At 43.7% G+C, this 21,396-nt stretch overlaps 1 protein-coding gene across 1 annotated transcript in view; it reads left to right on the top strand.

The window, feature by feature from the left end:
- Positions 1-1,127: 1,127 nt before the first annotated feature.
- The window catches only part of pik3r5 (phosphoinositide-3-kinase, regulatory subunit 5), a 112,821-nt gene continuing 92,552 nt past the window's right edge, over positions 1,128-21,396 (top strand). Inside the window, exon 1 of the mRNA XM_078225988.1 lies at positions 1,128-1,343. The gene's annotated coding sequence lies outside the window, so the exon portion shown is untranslated. The remainder of the gene's footprint in view (positions 1,344-21,396) is intronic.

Below are 21,396 nucleotides of genomic sequence, written 5' to 3'. Positions count from 1 at the left end.
ATTCCTGGCTTGGGTCACTGTCTGTGCGGAATCTGCATGTTCTCCCTGTGTCTGCGTGGGTTTATCCCGGGTGCTCCGGTTTCCTCCCACAGTCCAAAGATGTGTGGGTTAGGTGGGTTGGCCATGCTAAATTGCCCCTCGGTGTCAGGGGGACTAGCTCAGGTAAATGCATGGGGTTATGGGGACAGGGCCTGGGTGGGATTGTGGTCAGTGCAGACTCAATGGGCTGAATGACCCCCTTCTGCACTGTAGGGTTCTATGATTCTCTGATCTGCAGGCTCTGCCATACGGTAAATGTTTCAAGATTTGTACACACTCTCCGACATCTTGACTTTGCATCTGCATGTTCCCAAGAAAGTCTCTCGATGTGTTCAACGTCTTCCGTAATGAGCCTTCTCCACCTTGGTCAGTCATAAGCCGGAGTCTCCCCTGGGATGTATGATCTCTTCAGGGGTGCTTTGAGGACATCCCTAAAGTCTTTCCACTGACCTCCTGGGAGTCTCCTGCAGCGACCAAGTGCGGGTACAGCAGTGGCTTTGGGAGTCTGCTCCCTCGTTTCCTTCTCAATGAACGGTATGTTTTGTCTGTATAGCGGGCAAGAAACAATACTTTTCACTATGTTAATACAAGTGACAATAATAAATCAAGTCAAATCGAAGGGGCAATTTAGCATGGCCAATCAACCTAACCCGCACATCTTTGGAGTGTGAGAGGAAACCGGAGCACCCGGAGGAAACTGACACAGACCCAGGGAGAACGTGCAAACTCCGCAAGGACAGTGACTCGAGCCGGGAATCGAATCCGGGTCCCTGAAGCTGTGGAGGCAGCAGTGCTAACCACTGTGCCACCGTGCCGCCCTCAGGTTTAGGTGCTTTCAAAGTATAATGAAACATTTTCAACCACAGGTTTGAGTTCACAACATATTTAATCATCGGCACTCCACAACAACATGCAAAGCACTCATTGCCAAAATGGATTCACACCATGAGAATCATCTGAAAAACAAGAATAACATGATTGGATTAAAACTGTCAAACTCCACTCCTCTTTCCCCGTTGGTTACAAGCCTCCACCCTCTATTTCCTGTACATGAGGCTATATATATGTTCTAAGTTCCTGTTTGCTCTAACTGCGTGCATATCAGACAAACTTGCAAACCTTCGATTCCAAATTGTGCCAGCATCTTTTTTTTTCAATTCGTTATCTTTTTCATCTAGGATGTGGTTAAACTCCAGCCCACTGGGTCTGTACAAGTCTGTGAAAATACGCTGCAGTCAAGAAAAGCATTAGAGGGAACTGAGCGAGTGGGAATGGGAAGTCTCCTAATGTCTTCGGAGCTTCAGGTAAGTTTGGAACATTGATTCTTTACCGTTTCTTGTCACTGTGAGCCACTCAGATATGGAATTGTGACAAACGAATCTGGAATGGCTTTCCATAAATGTATTCAAGCAATTGAATTCAAGTGCGATAAGTAGCTCGTTCAATTCACCGTAGTGTACTGCTCATCTCTAATTGTCTGTAAAAGCACCATCTAACCACAACTCTGAAAGAAGACTTTCTGGAAAATCCAATGGACTTTCAAAAGATTTTGCACTGTAAACACTATAGTCTTCCAGGTTCGCCTAAATCAGTCTTGAAATATTTTGTCTTTAAAATATTAATGCTGTTTACTGCGGTATCTTGAGACAGTTTTAGATTTGTAACACAAAGCAATATAAAATAGGGTTAGATAACAAAAGGGGAGAAATTGGTGTGCTGGATTAGTGAACCACTTTCATCACTGCATCCTATATCATAATTCCATTTGGTCTGAAGAGATGAGAATATCATCTCTCTGCTCACAATTCATTCCAAATGGTCCACTTTTGTGAGGCAGTCTCAACGTAAGACCTTTAGGAATGCGGGGCTGGTGTGTTGGACACTATTATTTTTTAAAATTGTAAGTTACATTCTCTCTACTCCTCGCTGGAGTAGCTCATGAATTTATGTCACAAAGCTACTTACAAGTTGCTGCTAAATGACATACAATATTTGGCAGAGAGCATTACACCTGCTTTATGAAACGCACAGAATGACCCATTAGAGGGTGCTCTTCATGTTATGTATGCTGTGCCTGATGGCAGATCCTTGCCTCAGTGTCTTCTGCTGCTCCATCCTGAGGTAGTTTGGTCAGTGGTGGTTTGTCATTGCCTTCCCCTCTCAGGAGCTCCCCATTCTGTGTCAGCCAGAACAGGAATTGAATGCACTGTTGGCATTACCCTGAACCATACACACTGGCCGTTTAGCTGACAGGGTGGCACAGTGGCAATGTCGCTGGATTTAGTAATCCAGGGACCCAGGCTAACGCACAGGTTCAAATCCCACCACAGCAGCTGGTGGAATTTAAATTCAATTCCTTACAGTAACCGGAGGGTTTTGCCTCACATCCTTTTAAAAAGTATCTGGATGAGCACTTGGCGCATCATAACATTCAAGGCTATGGGCCAAGAGCTGGCAATGGAATTAGGTGGGAGTTCAGGTGTTTCTAATGTGTCGGTGCAGACTCGATGGGCCGAAGGGCCTCTTCTGCGCAGTATGATTCTATGACTATATGAAGCTAGTCTCAGTGATGACGACCGTGAGACTATCACCAATTGTTGTAAAGACCCACCTGGCTCTGTAACGTTTGTTAGGGAATGAAATCTGCTGTCTTTTCCTGGTCTGGCCTGGATGTGACTCCAGACCCACAGCAATCTGGTTGACTCCTAACTGCCCTCTTGAAATGGCCAAGCAAGTCACTCAGTCCAAGGGCAATTAGGGATGATTAACAAGTGCTGTCCTTTGAAGAATTCCCACATCCCATGAAAAAGAAAACGGACTGACATGGCGGCAAAGCTTTTGCAGAAAAGCAGGAAATTTCTGTCCAACATGTACTGTACCTGACCAGGAATTAGTTGATCTTAAGATTGGGTGCTAGCAGTCTGGAGAGGGGGGTCAAGGAAAAATTCATTTCCCACACTGGCGACCCTAATATTAGGAACAATAAAAAAAAGAACTTTAAGACAATGCTTAAATCCTGCACAAATCCAAACTAATTTCATCATGCTTTTAAAGTTGGGTGAAAAATGCAACTGTTCTACTGGGAAGCAAACAGGAAAGTTCCGTCCTGCCCAGGTAAATAGCTCTGCTTATCCATCGTAAATGATTTTGAAATTAATTTTGTAGATGATTATAGGCAGGAGAGTTCTACTAGCTGGAAAACATTCCCAGTTTAAAATATCACTATAGAAATGTCTTTTGTAGATTATCTATGAAAGCAAAGATGTGCACTGTTTGAAAGCTGAAGTTAGTCGTTGCTTGAGTGGTTGACATGTTTCTGCACAGGGACTGAATCTAGAGGTAAGTTGGAAAGTCTATTGAGTGTTATCCCTATTGGCCACAATAAGGACCATAGCTGTGAGGTGTAAGTTTAAAGAGAGTCTTTTCAGTGATGAATTGAATATAGTTGCAGCCAAATTCCCCAACAGAATTAGATCTTATCTTTCCTTATCTAAGGAAAGATATACTGCCATTGGAGGCAGTCCAGAGAGGGCCCATGAGGTTGAGCCCAGGTATGGAGGGATTTGCTTATGAGGAGAGGTTGAGTTGGTTGGGCCCGTACTCATTGGAATTTAAAAGGATGAGAGACATCCTCTGCATTCTGCTGCTGAAACCACTCAGATAATTGATCATGAGCCACAGCAATGCTTTAATGCAAGTATTAGCAGCCTGTCACTCTGACACTAAAGACAAAGGGAACAAGAATCTCATAGAGTAAGGTCATGGAGATAAAGTCAAGTTGAGGTCAGTGGAATAAAATTCAGAGATGTAAAATGGGCTGTTGATTCATCATTGCCCATTTTACATTATTGCACAAAACTAAAATGTTTCTGTGTCCTTTTCCTTTGATATTGGGTGACTGATTCTGTAGTGGATATGAACTCAGCAAAATACATTTTTATATCTTTTCTAACTTGGAGCTATGCAGAGATGATACACCAGTTTCTGTGTATGTAGAAATTTTATTTACAGGAGTTTTATTTTAAATGTCTGCTCCATGTTCACAGCTCAAACTTCCAGCAATATGCTTTTCTCCAAATTCACACCCAGGCTTAACTAATCAAGCACAGTGAACATCAATAGTAAACAGACTCACATAATCACACAGAGAACAATTGAAAACTACAAGTGGGACTGAAGTTCTTTCTTAGAGGGTTAATGGACTTGTCCTGGCCAGTGAGATATTGCTAAACAGTTCTGTCTGCAGGTTGATGTTGCTACATCTTGTGATGATCATATTCTTCTTTCATCATTTTTGGAACGAAGGAGCGAGACTCCAAAAGCTCGTGATTCCAAATAAACCTGTTGGATTTAACCTGGTGTTGTGAGACTTTTTACTGTTCACAAAGGTGACTATCCCTCTTGTTGATGTGTTCTCCGCCGGGGCGGCACGGCAGCACAGTGGTTAGCACTGCTGCTTCACAGCTCCAGGGACCTGGGTTCGATTCCCGGCTTGGGTCACTGTCTGTGTGGAGTTTGCACATTCTCCGCGTGTCTGCGTGGGTTTCCTCCGGGTGCTCCGGTTTCCTCCCACAGTCCAAAGATGTGCGGGTTAGGTTGATTGGCCATGCTAAAAATTGCCCCTTAGTGTCCTGAGATGCATAGGTTAGAGGGATTAGCGGGTAAATGTGTAGGGATATGGGGGTCGGGCCTGGGTGGGATTGTGGTCAGTGCAGACTCGATGGGCCAGATGGCCTCTTTCTGCACTGTAGGGATTCTATGATTCTATGATTCTCCATGGAGCCACAAAATCACTACCCTTGGAAAATAAGGCCTGCTTGATGCAGGGAAACAGATTGATTTTCCAGTTGTCTCCAGCTTCCCCCTGAAATGATCCTGGTGCATGGAATCCAGAGTGGTGGTGACTGAAGCACCATGTGGAAAGCAGTGACTGCTATGGTCATAGATTGCAGCTCCTGCTGATGCTATGACAATGTCACAGGTTTGCGATTGTACCCTGGGTGAATCTCAATCTTCTCTTCCATTAACCTCACTCAGGTTCAGAGAGCTTAATGATAGTTTGAGCCATGAGCAGAGTAAGGCTGTCAGAAAGCAGCCCTCCTCCTTCCAGACCTCCTTGAAGAGCCAGTTCATATATCTTGAAGATTTAGGTAGCATGGATATTGATGCACCAGCTGCCTGGACTGTATGCAATGTGGCACATGGGTAGTTATTTGAGTAGGTGCTGAATCATGGAATCATAGAATGATTACAGTGCTGAGAGAGGCATTTTGGCCCGTCATATCCCTGCTGGCTTTTTTCAAGAGCAATTTACTCAGGGCTGCTCTGTAATGAATGATTTTATCCTAAATGATAACACTATCATCCATGTCTACTCTTGCCTTTCCCCTGATCCTGAACATTCCTTCAGTGCCTGTTTGGGAATGGATCAGATGACAGGTTTGGCCACCAAGGGAAACCCAGTCAAGACAAATTTGTCGGTTAAAGCCCAAAGTGTGAAGTCTTCTGCAGCCAAGAAGCATGCCATGGAGGTCAGAAAATCCCGCCCTGTGCCTTTGAGAAATTAGATTGTCAGCAACGACTGACTTTATTATAATCTGCATATTGTATTTGTAAGGATATAATCTGCATTTGTAAGGATATTTGAAGGATATTATTAAACTAGAAAGAGTGCAGAAAAGATTTACTCGGATGCTACTGGGTCTTGATGTTTTGAGTTATAAGGAGAGGCTGGATAGACTGGGACTTTCTTCCCTGGAGCGTAGGAGGCCGAGGGATGATCTTATAGAGGTCTATAAAATAATGAGGGGCATAGATCAGCTAGATAGTCAATATCTTTTCCCAAAGGTAGGGGAGTCTAAAACTAGAGGGCATAGGTTTAAGGTGAGAGGGGAGAGATACAAAAGGGTCCAGAGGAGCAATTTTTTCACAGAGGGTGATGAGTGTCTGGAATAAGCTGCCAGAGGCAGTAGTAGAGGCGGATTCAATTTTATCTTTTAAAAAGCATTTAGACAGTTACATGGGTAAGATGAGTACAGAGGGATATGGGCCAAATGTGGGCAATTGGGACTAGCTTAGGGGTTAAAAAAAGGAGTGGCATAAACAAGTTGGGCCAAAGGGCCTGTTTTCATGCTGTAAATCTCTATGACTCTATGTACTTGTTGATATGCATGTTAAAAGTTTGCAACGAGTGATATATTTCATGAATGGAAGTTTTCTTCCACTTGGGTCGTCTTAGTGACTTCCAAATATCAATGCCTGAGAAGGAAATAGGAAGATGTCAATACTTGCATCATTCAAGACAACTAAGGCTTATTTATGTAGACCTGGACTGGGGACCACAATATCAGTGAATACCTCTGATGTAAATGTGATCATTACAATTATGACTCCTCACTTTTCCCACCCCTCATTTGATTGTAATAGTTTCTTTTTAATTTAAAAGGATGTACTTGCCAGTTCTGTAAGTGTTTAACTGTTCAGGGGCCGTGATCACAAAAAAAACAAATCAGACAGGTTTTCTTAAGTTTAGCAAAGAGATTAGGTACATTGTACTTGAACTGATAGAAAATAATAAAATATGCACTGACTATCACATGCATTCATAGTCGGAGTCCCCCCCCCCGCCCCCACCCCCCCCCCCCCCCCCCCCCCCACACACACACACACACGCACAAATGCAGAATACAGAGTGAGGAAGAATAGGCTGAGAGTTCCTTAGTAAAAGAAATATGTGGTCAGTGCATCAGTGAGTTAGATGTTCCTTCACTGGTCTTAATGCTTCAATTTAATGTTGCCTGGTTAATTTGATTGCTGGTAATGAAATTTCTGTACTAAAAGCTCACTGTTTGCAGAAGGTACGCTTCTGGTAGGTCCTGATCAGCAAACTGAGCTCCCAGTTTACCAGGAAGGGTGGAGAGAGAGAATGAAGCTCAACACTTGTTCGTGACACAGGTGATAGGATCTTTCACATTCCACAGGGGTTTATTTGTCTCTCGTTGGGTGTTCATAAACCCAATGTCTCCTTCCCAGTGAAGCGGACTGTGGAATGTATAGTGATGCAAATTGAGGCAGCCATTTTTGGCTCTGATTTCCAGTCATCCTTTCGCACCTATTCCTAAAGTCTGCTCTTCAAAGTTTAATTTCAAGTTTTCAGCCAATGGATTAATGATCACTATTTGAAATAGGCACATCTTCATAATTATTCTTTTGACTTTTGATGGACTCTAACGAACTCATTGACTTGGGCAATTCATAGAATCATAGAATCCCTACAGTTTAAAAGGAGGCTATTCGGCCCATCGAGCCTGCACCGACAACAATCCCACCAGGCCCTATACCCTTAACCCCACGTGTTTACCCCACTGATCCCACTACACTAAGGGGCAATTTAGCATGGCCAGCCTACCTAATCTGCGTAGCTTTGGACTGTGGGAGGATACCGGAGCACCCGGAGGAAATCCACACAGATTTGTGCCACCGTGCCCCCTTTTCAAATGAGGCGATGGAAAAGAGAATTATTCGACTCCTTGTAACCTGATTATAACAATATTAAACCCTGTTTACCTGATTGCAATTTTGGATAAGAAACTATAACCTAAGTAGCAAAAGTGCATCGTTCTTAGAATGTATTATATCCTTGAAAAAGGAAGTCACTTCATAACTTCCTCTTGGAACAAGGGTCACTTCTTCTTTCCAACTCGCAGGAGTATTCTACAGTCACTGCAATGTACAAATGAGGAAGTTGGTTTATGTGCAAAACTAAGATCATAACAGATTCATTTTATTGTTTTACGTTGACAGGTTGTGTTTATGTTAATTTGGATGAGTTTTCACATGTTGCTGTCACCAGGAAAGGTGGCCATTTTTGTTGCTTAATCGTCTTGCACATGACAGCAAAGCCTTAATTTAATCATACCTTAAATGTAGAAAATAGTCCCATGTTGCTTCACAGAAGCATAATTAGCCAGCAAGTCAATCAAGTTTATCTGGAGGGGAGATTAAGTCTTTGGTCAAGGAAAGTAAGAATTGAGGAGGATCTTGAATAGGGTTGAAAGGAGTAGGTTGAAATGGAAGAAGTAGCACAGGGGCCTAGGCAGATGACAACATTGCAAATGAAATGGGATGAAGGGAGGGATGCATCTGGCTGTTATCAGAGCAACGGGAAGTTTTGGTGGGAGAGGGGTGCAGTTGGTCACTTGTAGGTTGTATATAAAAAGGATAAAGCCATGAAAAGAATTGGAACATGAGAACAAGAGTTTTCAATTGAAGGCGTTGGAAGATCAAAAGCCAATAAAATTGGTGGGGGGTGGTGAGTGGAACTTGGTGTAAGCTAAAATATGGGCAGTAGAGTTTGAGATGAAATGAAACTTAGCTGATACAATGGCCCGAATTTTACCGGCCCACCCGCCATGGGAATCAGAACGGGCAAAGGGCGGAGCATGGCAAGGTCCATTGACCTCGGTCAGAATTTTACGGTTTCGGGACAAGCGAGGCTGTAATATTCCACCCATTAGATCAGTGACCAGTCATGAATGGATTAGAATAGTTGAGTAAGAGCAGGAAGAAAGGCCACTGTTGGAGATGACTGACATAAGAGGGCAATTCCAGAGTTGAACAATGGTTGGAAGACATTGACGGTGTATTGAGGAAGGTGAGAAGGGAAACTGCAGCCCAGTTACAGTTACAAAGGTTATCATGGTGACTTTGAATACAGCCATCCAAGTGTTGTGGCAAAGGTGGAAACACAATTGGAGAGATTCGAGCATGGAGGTTCAGGAATGGACATGGGCTTGGGAGGTGACAAGGACTTTGGAGTGAAAAAAGAGTTTGAGATGGCAATATGTAAACTAGGTGGATTTGGATTATGGAGGTTGGTTTAGCAGTTGATTGTATGAGGAGGTTGGTGAAGGCAAATGTTTTGAAGGGGGGCGAAAATGGTACCTGAGGAAAGTAAAAAGTTTGCCATGTCAGTTAGCACAGGGGACATGGAGGGAAGTTGGGTGGTGAGTCATTTAATGGGAGCAGCGTAATGGGTGCAGGAAACGACTCTCATGGATGAGATATTAAAGAGGGCATCATGGAAAATGCAGGAGAAAGTAGAGAAGGAGCAGGAGAGGCAGCTGAATGTCTTGCCTTAACCTTAGTGACAATGAAATCCATGAATTCAAAGTACTTGCAATAGTTGCAAGAGTGGATAGGGCAAGGATAAGGGTCTAAAAATTTTTTTCCTTGCAGTAAAATGAGCCTGGAGTTAATGTAGGTGTCCAGGATCATTGTGAAGCAGGAATAGTTTTGGCAGGAGGAAGGGAGGCCCAGTCGTGTTCGGTGTGATCCAGCTAGCTCTGCTGATGGATAACTCTACTGGTTTGATACAAGCTGGTGTCACCTAGACTTGGGGAAGTGAAGGTAGCAGGAAGAATGTTCAGGATGGGAGAGAACAAGTGACTGATTGAGGAAAAGTTTATTGAAGGTGGTTGAGCAGATTGCTAGCTGCAGAGGTAGCATGGCCACTGGAAAAGCTGAAGGGAATTGAGAGTTCAAAAATGCCTTGGGAGACAGTTTTTCCAGAGGCGGACACTGACGGAAGTTGGGATGGAAAGAGGTTAAAGGATATGGGTGGTGGGATATAGCAGGAATTGGTCAGGGTCTTAACTGTGATCGAAACCATGGACGTCGTTGGGCATGTGAGATAGCAATATCAGGACGATGGCCATGTTATGTGGCTTAAGGGAGTTTACATGGAGTGAGAGGTTAGTGGAGGAACAAATCAATTTAATGCTGAATCAGGAACTACGTACCCAAGCTTTCTCTGTTTTAAACATCCTCACCCCACCCCCCAGGGTGTTCTTTACTTCATCTGGACTAATTTATCACGGTGGCAGAGTGGATAGCACTGCTGCCTCACAGCGCCACGGACCCGGGTTCAATTCCAGCCTTGGGCAACTGCCTGTGTCGAGTTTGCACGTTCTCCCCGTGGGTTTCCTTCGGGTGCTCCGGTTTCCTCCCGCAGTCAAAAGATGTGCGAGTTGGATGGATAAGCCATGATAAATTGCCCCTTATTGTCAGGGGGATTAGCAGGGTAAATACATTTAGTTATGGGGATAGGACCTGGGTGGGATTGTTGTCAGTGCAGGCTCGATGGGCCAAGTGGCCTCCTTCTGCACTGTAGGGATTCTATGATTGATGCATTCTATGATGATATGATCCTACCTGATTTTCAAGTACACATGCAGTCAGGGCAGATATAAGCCAGCAGCACCCATGCCATCCAAATAGCTTACGGCAAAATAACATTATGGGCCTCTTTAGTGACTGATGCAATGTTTGTCAGGCATACTGCTGCTGTTGGGCGGCCATACAGGAAAGTTTCCCCTTATTTCCCCCAGTTCCTTGTCTTATCAATTTCTCATACTTCCTGGTTTTTGCTTCAGCTTTGTTTGTGCATGTTGTAAATCACTGATCAGCTTCGCTGGCACCTCAGTTCTTTCATTTCAATAAAACCTCATTTACGGGATGCACCGGAATTCCCTCCGAGAGCCCTGTTCCACTTTTTCACGATTTTGTTAAGTTGGTGAAGCACATTTTGTTTTAATTTGTCACTTATATCCCCTCACCCCTCTCCGTGGGGCTGCCTTTCCTGCCCATTGTGCTCTCTTTGGGCCATGGAGATCCTGCTTTTTTTAGAATAATAGAATCCCTGCAGTACATTCAGCCCATCGAGTCTGTACCGACCACAATCCTACCCAGGCCCTATTCCGGTAAACCTCATTTACCCTGTTAATCCCTCTGACACTAGGGTCAATTTAGCATGGCCAATCAACCTAACCCGCACATCTTTGGAGTGTGGGACGAAACCGGAACACCCGGAGGAAACCCATGCAGACATGGGGAGAATGTGCAAATTCTACCCAGACAGTGACCCTAGGCCGGAATTGAACCTGGGTCTCTGGCACTGTGAGGCAGCAGTGCTAACCACTGTGCCACCGTGCTGCCCTCTGGTTCTAACGGCTCCCTGGGTTGCTGCTGCGAGTGGGCCTCTATAACGCTGACAGCCTTTCCGCGTAGCGGGGACCGCCCTGCAACTGGGAAACTGCTGATGGCCCAGCTCGAAGACCCTTACTTAAGGCCTTAATTTTTCAAATCAGCCGATCCACACCCCAGCCCACCAATTGCTCGCTGCTGGGGCCTTCACTTGTAACAGGATGGAGTCAGGGAGCTGCTTCAACATGGTTTCCCACTATTTTACCAGCCATCTGCCTCCATTTCCACTACCCTGGGGCCAGTGAAGTGACCTCTATTGCTGTAGACTAACACTACATTCCTGCACTAATCTAGCCTACTACAACGATCTGAGACTGTACAATGTTTATAACACTGCAATCAGTTGATTCAAATTTTCGCCAACCATATTTTGCATACTATATTGGAGTACAAGCCTCCCCATAGAGCTATCAAATATTGTATGAAGGATGGTGATTCTCATTTTATTCTCCTTGTAAGGTCCAGGTGCAACATGATCTGATATTCTGTAAGGTCCCATCTTATTACTGCAGCGTGGAAAAGACCCAAATGACATCCACAATGACCATATTACATTAACCTTTTGCTCAAAGAAAGTGGCTTGCCTTGGTATCACTCAGGTTAATCTTTACTACACTCTCTCCAAGACCTGTATATCATTCTTGAAGTATGGTGCCCAAAACTAAGTGCAATACTTCAGATGGAGTCTGACCAAAGCTTTGTGCAATTGAGTAATGACTTCCTTCACTTTGTTTCCTCAAGGGAATTGGAATACAGCCAAACTTTCAATTATGCTTTTGGATTATGTTTTGTATCTGTGCATGAGTTCTAAGAGATTTATGAAAGTGGACACCTCAATCTCTTTGCTCCATTATTTCCCTAATCTCTCTCCATTAAGGATACGTTGTGATTTGTCTTCCTCCTATCTAAAGGCAGTGATCTCAAATTTCCCCTGAATGTACTGCTCCTGCAAAGATTTGCCAACTCACTTAATCCGTCTTGTCCCTTTGTCATTCCCAACTTTCATTTACGTAATTTTCTGAGACTCCCCATTCAGAGTAGTCCACAATGGGCCAAAGGCCTCCTCCTGCACTGCAGGGATTCTATATAATTCTACATTCCTTCTTCTAACTCATTGTTGGATTTGATGAAGTATAGATTACTGGGAAATACCACATGTCACATCCGCCAATCTTAGTGATCACCATCAGTTGTACATTCCAGCCCTGTTCTCTATTCATTAGTTACCCTTTTCCCAGATGCACCATCAATATCCACTCCTTCAACTCAATGTATTGTTAGGAACTAGATATAGCCTTAAATGATTTCTATTTGTTTTGTGGGTATTAGGAATAAGATATAGCTTTAAGTTAGCTTCATTTGTGTTTCTCATTTGTATGTTAAGAAGGGGTTAAGAAGTTTCACTTTAGTTTCACTTTAAACTTTGCCTGCATTGTAAGGAGGTTTTACGACCCAGAACCAAATACAAGGTATAAAAAAAACTGTGTTGTTGCCTAGTAACAGGCCACAAGGAAACAAAAAGAAGTTTGAGTTGAATTGGAACAAGGTAACCCTGGCAATTGGGGCCTGGGAACAGGGCCTGGGCATGGGCCTCTAGGGATCTCCATTGGAGGGTTTCAGAGTGTGGGGTGCCTGATCACATTTCACCTATTGGTTTACATGAGCTGTGTACTCACTGAGAGCATTAGAGTATAAGATAGGTTTTGTAACTTGTGTTCTTATAAATCTGTGTATATCTGTAACGGTATAGTTGGGGTGAAGCAGTAGTTTTTTTTGTTCATTTCACAAGTAGGCTTACATTAACACTGTAATGAAGTTACTGTGAAAATCCCTGAGTCGCCACACTCCGGTGCCTGTTCAGATACACTGAGGGAGAATGGCCGATACACCTAACCAGCATGTCTTAGGACTCTAGGAGGCAACTGGAGCACCCGGAGGAAACCCACACAGACACGGGGAGACCATGCAGACTCCACACAGAAAGTGACCCAAGCCGGGAATCGAACCTGGGGTCCCTGATGCTGTGAGGCAGCAGTGCTAATCACTGCTCCACCGTGCCGCCTGGGTGTATTATAGTTCATCTTTTCTTGTTTAATAAATGTCATACTTTTGTTAAAAGTTAATCAGTTGACTCCTGTGACTCTGTTCAGTAGCCGCCATGTATATAAACAAAAAATTAAAGTAAGGATTATCAAGCAGGTTCTACTCTGGGATCTGATTTGTCCAGTAGTTATGTCAGTTGGGATCGTAACAATATCCACCCTTTTTAAAATTTAATTCAAATAGCCACTTCATTGTCTTCCTCTTCTCAATGCCTTTTGAAAACCTCTCTGACCCAACTTTTGACTTCACCCCTCATCAAGTGTTCATCCTACTCAGTATCCTCTTTAATTTCTTGTAAAGCGGTCAGGGACATTGTTTTATATGAAGTGCTAGGAAGATGCAAATGGTTGAAAAAGTGGAAGCAAAAAGATTAGAAAGTAACCATTCATTCTAGCATCGTAATCATTTAAAACACTTCCCGCTACCTGTCACATGACGTGAAACAGCATAAGAGTGACTCAGGAGCTTGGTGGTACCTTCACACCATAGATGCCAGTCTTCAGCCAATTCGATTGACTCCATGTGATATCAAGAAAAAGCTGACTGCACTGGACACAGCAAAGGCTACAAACTAAATTCCACCTGTAGTGCTGAAGGCCTTTTCTCTAGAACAACCTATGCCATAAGCCAAGCTGTTTCAGTATAGTTACAACACTGGCATCGACCTGAGGATCACACAGTTGTGTCCCATCCACAAAATCTAGACATTCCAACCTGGCCAATTACCACCACATCAGTTAATTAAATCGTGGTTTACCTGTGACCTAATTCCACATACTTGCTTTTTCCAATATCTCGTAGTACCTTCGTATATAATAAATCTGTTTGCCTCGGAGATAAATTAACATTTCATCTGGCATCCACCGCTTGAGGCTGAATCACAACTAAAGAAAGAAAATTTATTTAGTGTCACAAGAGGGCTTATGTTAACATTGCAATGAAGTTGCTGTGAAAATCCCCTAGCTTGCAACCTTGGTATCAACCATGGACAAAAGAGTTGAGTTCAAGAGATGATGCAAGAGTGCTTCCCTTGATATCAAGGCAGCCTTTAAACGTGCATGGCATCAAGGAGAGGTCAATGGAAATTAGGGTGAACCATTCCATTGACTGGCATCAGACCCAGCCCATAAGAAGGTGGTTGTGCAGGGTATCACTGCAGGAGTTCCTCAGTGCCACAGGCCAAACCCATCTTCATCTGCTTCATCGGTCACTTTCTCCCCATCATAAAGCCAGAACTGGGGATGTTTGCTGATGATTGTATAGCGTTCAGTTCCATTCGCAGCTCCTCAGTTACCGAAGCAGTCTGAGCCTACATACAGGAAGAGCTTGTCAACATCAAAGCTTGGATTGATAAGTGGCAGTTAACAGTTGCTTGCACATAAATGACCACGTGCAGCAAAAGATAGTCTAACCAGCAACCTTTGAAATAACAGCATTACCTTTTTGGGAACCCCTCCACTTTCAATATCCTGGATTCAACACTGACCAGAAGCAGAACTAGACCTGCCACATAAGTAGAGTCATAGTGATAGAGTCATAGAGGTTTACAGCATGGAAACAGGCCCTTCAGCCCAACTTGTCCATGCCGTCCTCTTTTTTAAACCCCTAAGCTAATCTTAATTGCCCTCATTTGGCCCATATCCCTCTATATCCATCTTATCCAGGTAACTATCTAAATGCTTTTTAAAAGACAAAATTGTACCCGCCTCTACTACTGCCTCTGGCAGCTTGTTCCAGACACTCACCACTCTCTCTGTGAAAAAATTGCCCCTCTGGACACTTTTGTATCTCTCCCCTCTCACCTTAAGCCTATGCCCTCTAGTTTTAGACTCCCCTACCTTTGGGAAAAGATATTGACTATCTAGCTTGTCTATGCCCCTCATTATTTTATAGACCTCTATAAGATCACTCCTCAGCCTCCTACGCTCCAGAGAAAAAAGTCCCAGTCTATTCAGCCTCTCCTTATAACTCAATCCATCAAGTCCCAGTAGCATCCTAGTAAATCTTTTCTGCACTCTTTCTAGTTTAATAATATCCTTTCTATAACAGGGTGACCAGAACTGTACACAGTATTCCAAGTGTGGCCTTACCAATGTCTTGTACAACTTCAACAAGACATCCCAACTCCTGTATTCAATGTTCTGACCGATGAAACCAAGCATGCCGAATGCCTTCTTCACCATTCTGTCCACCTGTGACTCCACTTTCAAGGAGCTATGAACATGTACCCCTAGATCTCTTTGTTCTGTAACTCTCCCCAACGCCCTACCATTAACTGAGTAAGTCCTGCCCTGGTTCAATCTACCAAAATGCATCACCTCGCATTTGTCTAAATTAAACTCCATCTGTCATTCGTCAGCCCACTGGACCAATTGATCAAGATTCCGTTGCAATCAGAGATAACTTTCTTCACTGTCCACTATGCCACCAATCTTGGTGTCATCTGCAAACTTACTAACCATGCCCCCTATATTCTCATCCAAATCATTAACATAAATGACAAATAACAGTGGGCCCAGCACTGATCCCTGAGGCACACCACTGGCCACAGGCCTCCAGTTTGGAAAACAACTCTCTACAACCACCTTCTGGCTTCTGTCAAGAAGCCAATTTTGTATCCATTTACATACCTCACCCTGGATCCCGTGAGATTTAACCTTATGCAACAACCTACCATGCGGTACCTTGTCAAAGGCCTTGCTAAAGTCCATTAGACAACATCAACTGTACTGCCCTCATCTACCTTCTTGGTTACCCCTTCAAAAAACTCAATCAAATTTGTGAGACATGATTTTCCACTCGCAAAGCCATGCTGACTGTCCTGTGGTTACACAGTACTATGGTTACAAGAAAAAGGTCAGAGACTAGAGGTGGAATTTTCTGCCATGTCCCTGCTGGCAGGGTCAATAGCGGGGGTGGGAATTTGGTGGGCCACCCAAAAACCCGTTTCAGGCCAGCCTAATTTTACAGTGGGATCGTCCGATGATGCCTGCAATGGCAAATTGGGAATCTGCTGAAGGACAGCAGAAAACCGGTTTGCATCTCACTAATGGGATGCAAATGAAGGCCCAACCAGAATCTTCCCCCCACTCCCCATTCTCTGTTACACCAGCAGGAAAGCACATTGATCCAGAACAACATGCCATGTTGCATCCAGGGCTTTTGCAGCATCTTTCATGGCAGAGCCGTCTAAACCAGCATGGCATGCAAAAGTCAAGACTTACCGGAAGAAAGCCTGGAACTGCCTTTATAGTTCTGGATGGAAGCCGCCAGTGACCCTGGAACACCACAGCAGTGGGTGGGGGGAGCGCCTATCAGGTGGATCTTCCAGCTTCAGTGTTTTTGAGGAGCTCCATCTTCTTTCTTCAATAGTGGGGCAGAGTTGCAATAGCAGTCTAGTATGATGGCCAGTCATGCACCATCAAGCCTGTTCTGCCACGAAAGATGGCACGAAGCCCCTGGATGCATAATTAATTACGCCGGGGATGGAAGATTTGGCATAGTTTCCCATCGGTCTTTGCAGCGGGAAGCACTCCTCATTCCTGCCCCCACCATCGGACTTGGTCCCAGACGGGAGAATCCGTCCTAGATGTTCTGTGGTTAGTAATTCAACTCCTAACTTTTCAAAGCCTTTTCATCATAATGAAATAATCTCCAATTGCCTGGGCAAGTCTAGCTCAAACAACAGACAAGAGGTCCGATGCTATGCAAGGTAAAGCAATATACTGAATTGAGATCCCATTCACTATAATAAACATCCTCCAGTGGCTGCAGTGTGTACAATTTATAACATGCATTGCAGCAACTCACCAAGGCTTCTTCAATAGCACCTTCCAAACTGCAATGCACACAATCTAGAAAGACAGGGTTAGCAGATGCATGGAAAAACCATCACCTGCACATTTCCCTCGAAGTCATATTACCTGACTTGGAAAGGTATCACCATTCCGTCATCTCTGATGGATCAAATCCTGGAACTGCCTCCCTAACAATATTATTGGGATACCTGTACCGCGTGGACTGCGGCAGTTCATGAACCTAGCTCAAGTGTGATCTGGGATGGACAAGGACTACAGGCTTTGTCTCAAAAATAAATAAATAAAAACAAATTTTGTTTGTTTATTGGATAAACCTTTCAATAGCTAAGTTAGAAGACAAACTAAACTTATAATTTCATGTAAGAATTTTTAAAACAGCAATTTTATTTGAATGGCAATAGGGGCTATATCACACCTTTGACATGTGGGCACTAACTAAAAGCCATTGTAGTTTTGCTGTTGGCAGCTTACATTGCCAGTCTGGATGTCTAACACAAAGATCACATGGAGGAAATAAGCCTTTCGTCATTTTGAGGATGTTAGTACATATCCTCCAAATATAAGACAAACCAATTTGTCACGACTGTGGTAATGGTAAGGAACATCTGCCAGTGAGTCAATTGATTACCAAACAGTGTCATGTGGGATGACATTTACGTGTGAATGTTTACTGCTCTCCATTACTTGGAACCATTTAAATATCCAGTAGCACTGAAAATATAATGCAGGAGGCAACTTGGATTTAAAATAATGGCTCACTTTGAGTATCATTGTTTATACATTTGGCATAAGGAATGTGAACGAGTCCAGTCATTCAGCATTGATTCACTCCTTGTGGGAAAATGTACGTACAAGTACAATATGGAAGCTTCACATGAAAAAGAATGAGAATCTATTCATAGAATCACACAATTGTTACGGTGCAGAAAGAAGCCGTTTGGCCAACCGTGGCTGCACAATAACTTGTGAAAGTGAAGACCATCGCAGAATGAAAGCACGGCTGAGTTGGAAAAGTCTTCGTCTGCATGTGAACAAGCAACAAACCACAGCCAAGGTCAGCTGCTTCTGAGATCAGATAATGTCAAAGGATTCGCAATGTCAGCAACATTACTGCTTTGATTGCAAAGTATTCTTTGTGCTAAAATAAAATCAAATGAATCAGTACTTCAAATTAATTGACTTCAATTTTTTTTTAATTGTTCATGGGATGTGGGAGTCGCTGGCTGGGTCAGCGTTTATTGTCAATCTCTAATTACCCTTGAAGTGAGTGGCTTGCTGGGCCTTTCCAGAGGGCAGTTAAGAGTCGACCACAATGCTGTGGGTCTGGAGTCACATGTAGGCCAGACCGGGTAAGGACTGCAGATTTCCTTCCCTAAAGGACATTAGTGAACCAGATGGGATTTTTTATGACAGTTGACAGTTGTTTTGTGATGATCATTAGACTTTTAATTCCAGGCTTTTTTATAGAATTCAAATTTCATCTGCCTTAGTGGAATTCGAACCCATGTCCCCAGAGCTTCACTCTGGGTCTCTGAATTACTAGCCCAGTGAAAGTATCAATACGCCATTGCCTTCCCCTTGCTAATAAAGAATAAAGAGGAAGAGACAATGCTTGGTTAAGAGATAGTGTTGGGTGAATTGTTGTCACGTAACAAAGGCAGGCAGAGGTAAAGGCTTCCATGATGAAATAACTCCTCAGAGGCCGGTGTCCCTTCACCAGGTTCGCTTTATTTACAAACTCAATTCCATTCCCAAGAGCGCTCCAGGTACAAAGTCAGAATCCGGAGTGTCAGTAGCCCTGACACTCCTCAATATATATATATAGGTGAGACTCCCTGAATGGGCAGCCAATCATTACTCAATCAGGGAGCTCATACTCCAATAGGTCACACTCAATGGCCTCACTGAGGTCATTAAACTTGGGTTGAAGATTTATCATTACCATAAAACCTTTCTGCAACCACATAAAGTAATTCCCCCATATTCTGAAATGTTTGTGAAGGGTATGTTGCAGGATTTGCCTCTGATAATAATGGGGGAACCTCCCCATCAGGTGCCTTTGAAAAATCAAACTATTGTTCTATGAACTTCCTTTCATTTTGCACTGTCCATTTCTGTTGATTTTTGATCGTTTAAAAAGTTTGTGTTATTGGCACCATCTAGACAATGAGGATTTACTGCGGAAGGAATTCAGTGACGCCCAGTTTGGGTTTCGCCAGGGTCACTCAGCTCCTGACCTCATTACAACCTTGATTCAAATATGGACAAAAGAGCTGAATTCCAGAGGTGAGGTGAGAGTGACAGCCCTTGACATCAAGGCTGCATTCGACCGAGTGTGGCATCAAGGAGCCCTAGCGAAACTGGATTCAATGGGTATCGGGGGCAAACTCTCCGCTAGTTGGAGTCATACCTGGCACACAGGAAGATGGTTGTGGTTGTGTAGGGTCAGTCATCTCAGCTCTAGGACATCTCTGCAGGATGCCCACAGGGTAGTGTCCTAGGCCCAACAACCTTCAGCTGCTTCATCAATGACCTTCCCTCCATCATAAGGTCAGAAGTGGGGATGTTCACCAATGATTGCACAATGTTCATCACCACTGATGACTCCTCAGACACTGAAGCAGTCCATGTTCAAATGCAACAAGATCTGGACAACATCCAAGCTTGGGCTAACAAGTGGCAAGTAACGTTCGTGCCACACAAATGCCAAGCAATGACCATCACCAGTAAGAGACACTCTAACCTCTGGCCCTTGACATTCAATGGTGTAACCATCACTAAATTCCCCCACTGTCAACATCCTTGGGATTACCATTGATCAGAAACTCAACTGGACTCACCACATAAACACAGTGGCTATAAGAGCAGGTCAGAGGCTAGGAATACTGCGGCGAGTAACTCACTTCTTGGCTCCCCAAAGCCTGTCCACCAGCTACAAGGCACAAATTAAGAATGTGATGGAATAGTCTCCACTTGCCTGGATGGGTGCAGGTCCAACAACACTCGAGAAACTTGACACCACCCAGGACAAAGTAACTCACTTGATCGGCACCACATCTACAAACATTCAATCCCTCCTCCACCGACGCTCAGTAGCAGCAGTGTATATTATCTACAAGATGCACTGCAGCAATTCACCAAAGATCCTTAGACAGCACCTTCCAAACCCACAACCACTTCCATCTAGAAGGACAAGGGCAGCAGATAAATGGGAACACCACCACCTGCAAGTTCCCCTCCAAGCCACTCACCATCCTGACTTGGAAATATATCGCCGTTCCTTCACAGTCGCTGGGTCAAAATCCTGGAATTCCCTCCCTAACAGCATTGTGGGTCAACCCACACAACATGGACTGCAGCAATTCAAGAAGGCAGCTCACCACCACCTTCTCAAGGGCAACTAGGGATGGGTAATAAATGCGGGCCAGCCAGCCACGCCCATGTCCCACGAATGAATTTTTAAAAATTATCAATGAAGGTACTATATAAGCACTATGCTGGGATCAATAGTTCTTCCAGATCAGTATTTATAGTTATATCAACAACTTTTTGTTATTTAAATAATATTGATAAAATTGATTGATTGGATAGACCAAATCACAGAGTTTGAACATTAATCACAATTCTTTATAAATATTTAATTTCTAAAGAGGTGTTCCTGATACATTGTGCTGTCCTGACAGAGGAAATGTGATTTATCTTAGCTGAGTAACAGGGCAATGAGAATAGCACTTTTTTGGATTTATTTGCCAGACTTTTACCGCCTCGCCTGTCTGAGGCTCATAAGATCCCGCCCGAGGCCAACGGAGAATGCCGTTCTGTCATGAGCACCCTGCTACATGACAATTCCGGGACGGGCGTGCCGGTAAAATTCTGGCAATTGTTCCTGACGGTATGTTGAAATGCCATTCATATCCAAACCTGCAATTGTTTTAAATGCAGAATATTTCAAGACATTGAATCATGTCATTTGTAATTAATTGCATTGTGCGGCATTTATTTAGTGTTATTTTTTATCAAATCTGGGTAGAAATGTATTAGTTTGTAGGTGTAACTTTAAATAATTGAAATAAGCAGTTTGAGATGTCCTGACCGTAAATATTTGTGTGGCGCTTACTCTTCCATGTGTTTAAAAAAATAAGTTTATTTATTAGTGTCACAAGTAGGCTTACATTAACACTGCAATGAAGTCACTGTGAAAATCCCCTAGTTGCCACACTCCGACGCCTGTACGGGTACACTGAGGGAGAATTTAGCATGGCCAATGCACCTAACCAGCACGTATTTCGGACTGTGGGAGGAAACCGGAGCACCTGGAGGAAACCCACACAGACACGGAGAGAACATGCAAACTCCATATAGGCAATTACCCAAGCTAGGAAGCGAACCTAGG

This window comes from Mustelus asterias, chromosome 12 (assembly GCF_964213995.1).
Source record: "Mustelus asterias chromosome 12, sMusAst1.hap1.1, whole genome shotgun sequence".
Lineage (NCBI taxonomy): Eukaryota > Metazoa > Chordata > Chondrichthyes > Carcharhiniformes > Triakidae > Mustelus > Mustelus asterias.
This window is presented reverse-complemented; position numbering and strand designations above follow the sequence as displayed.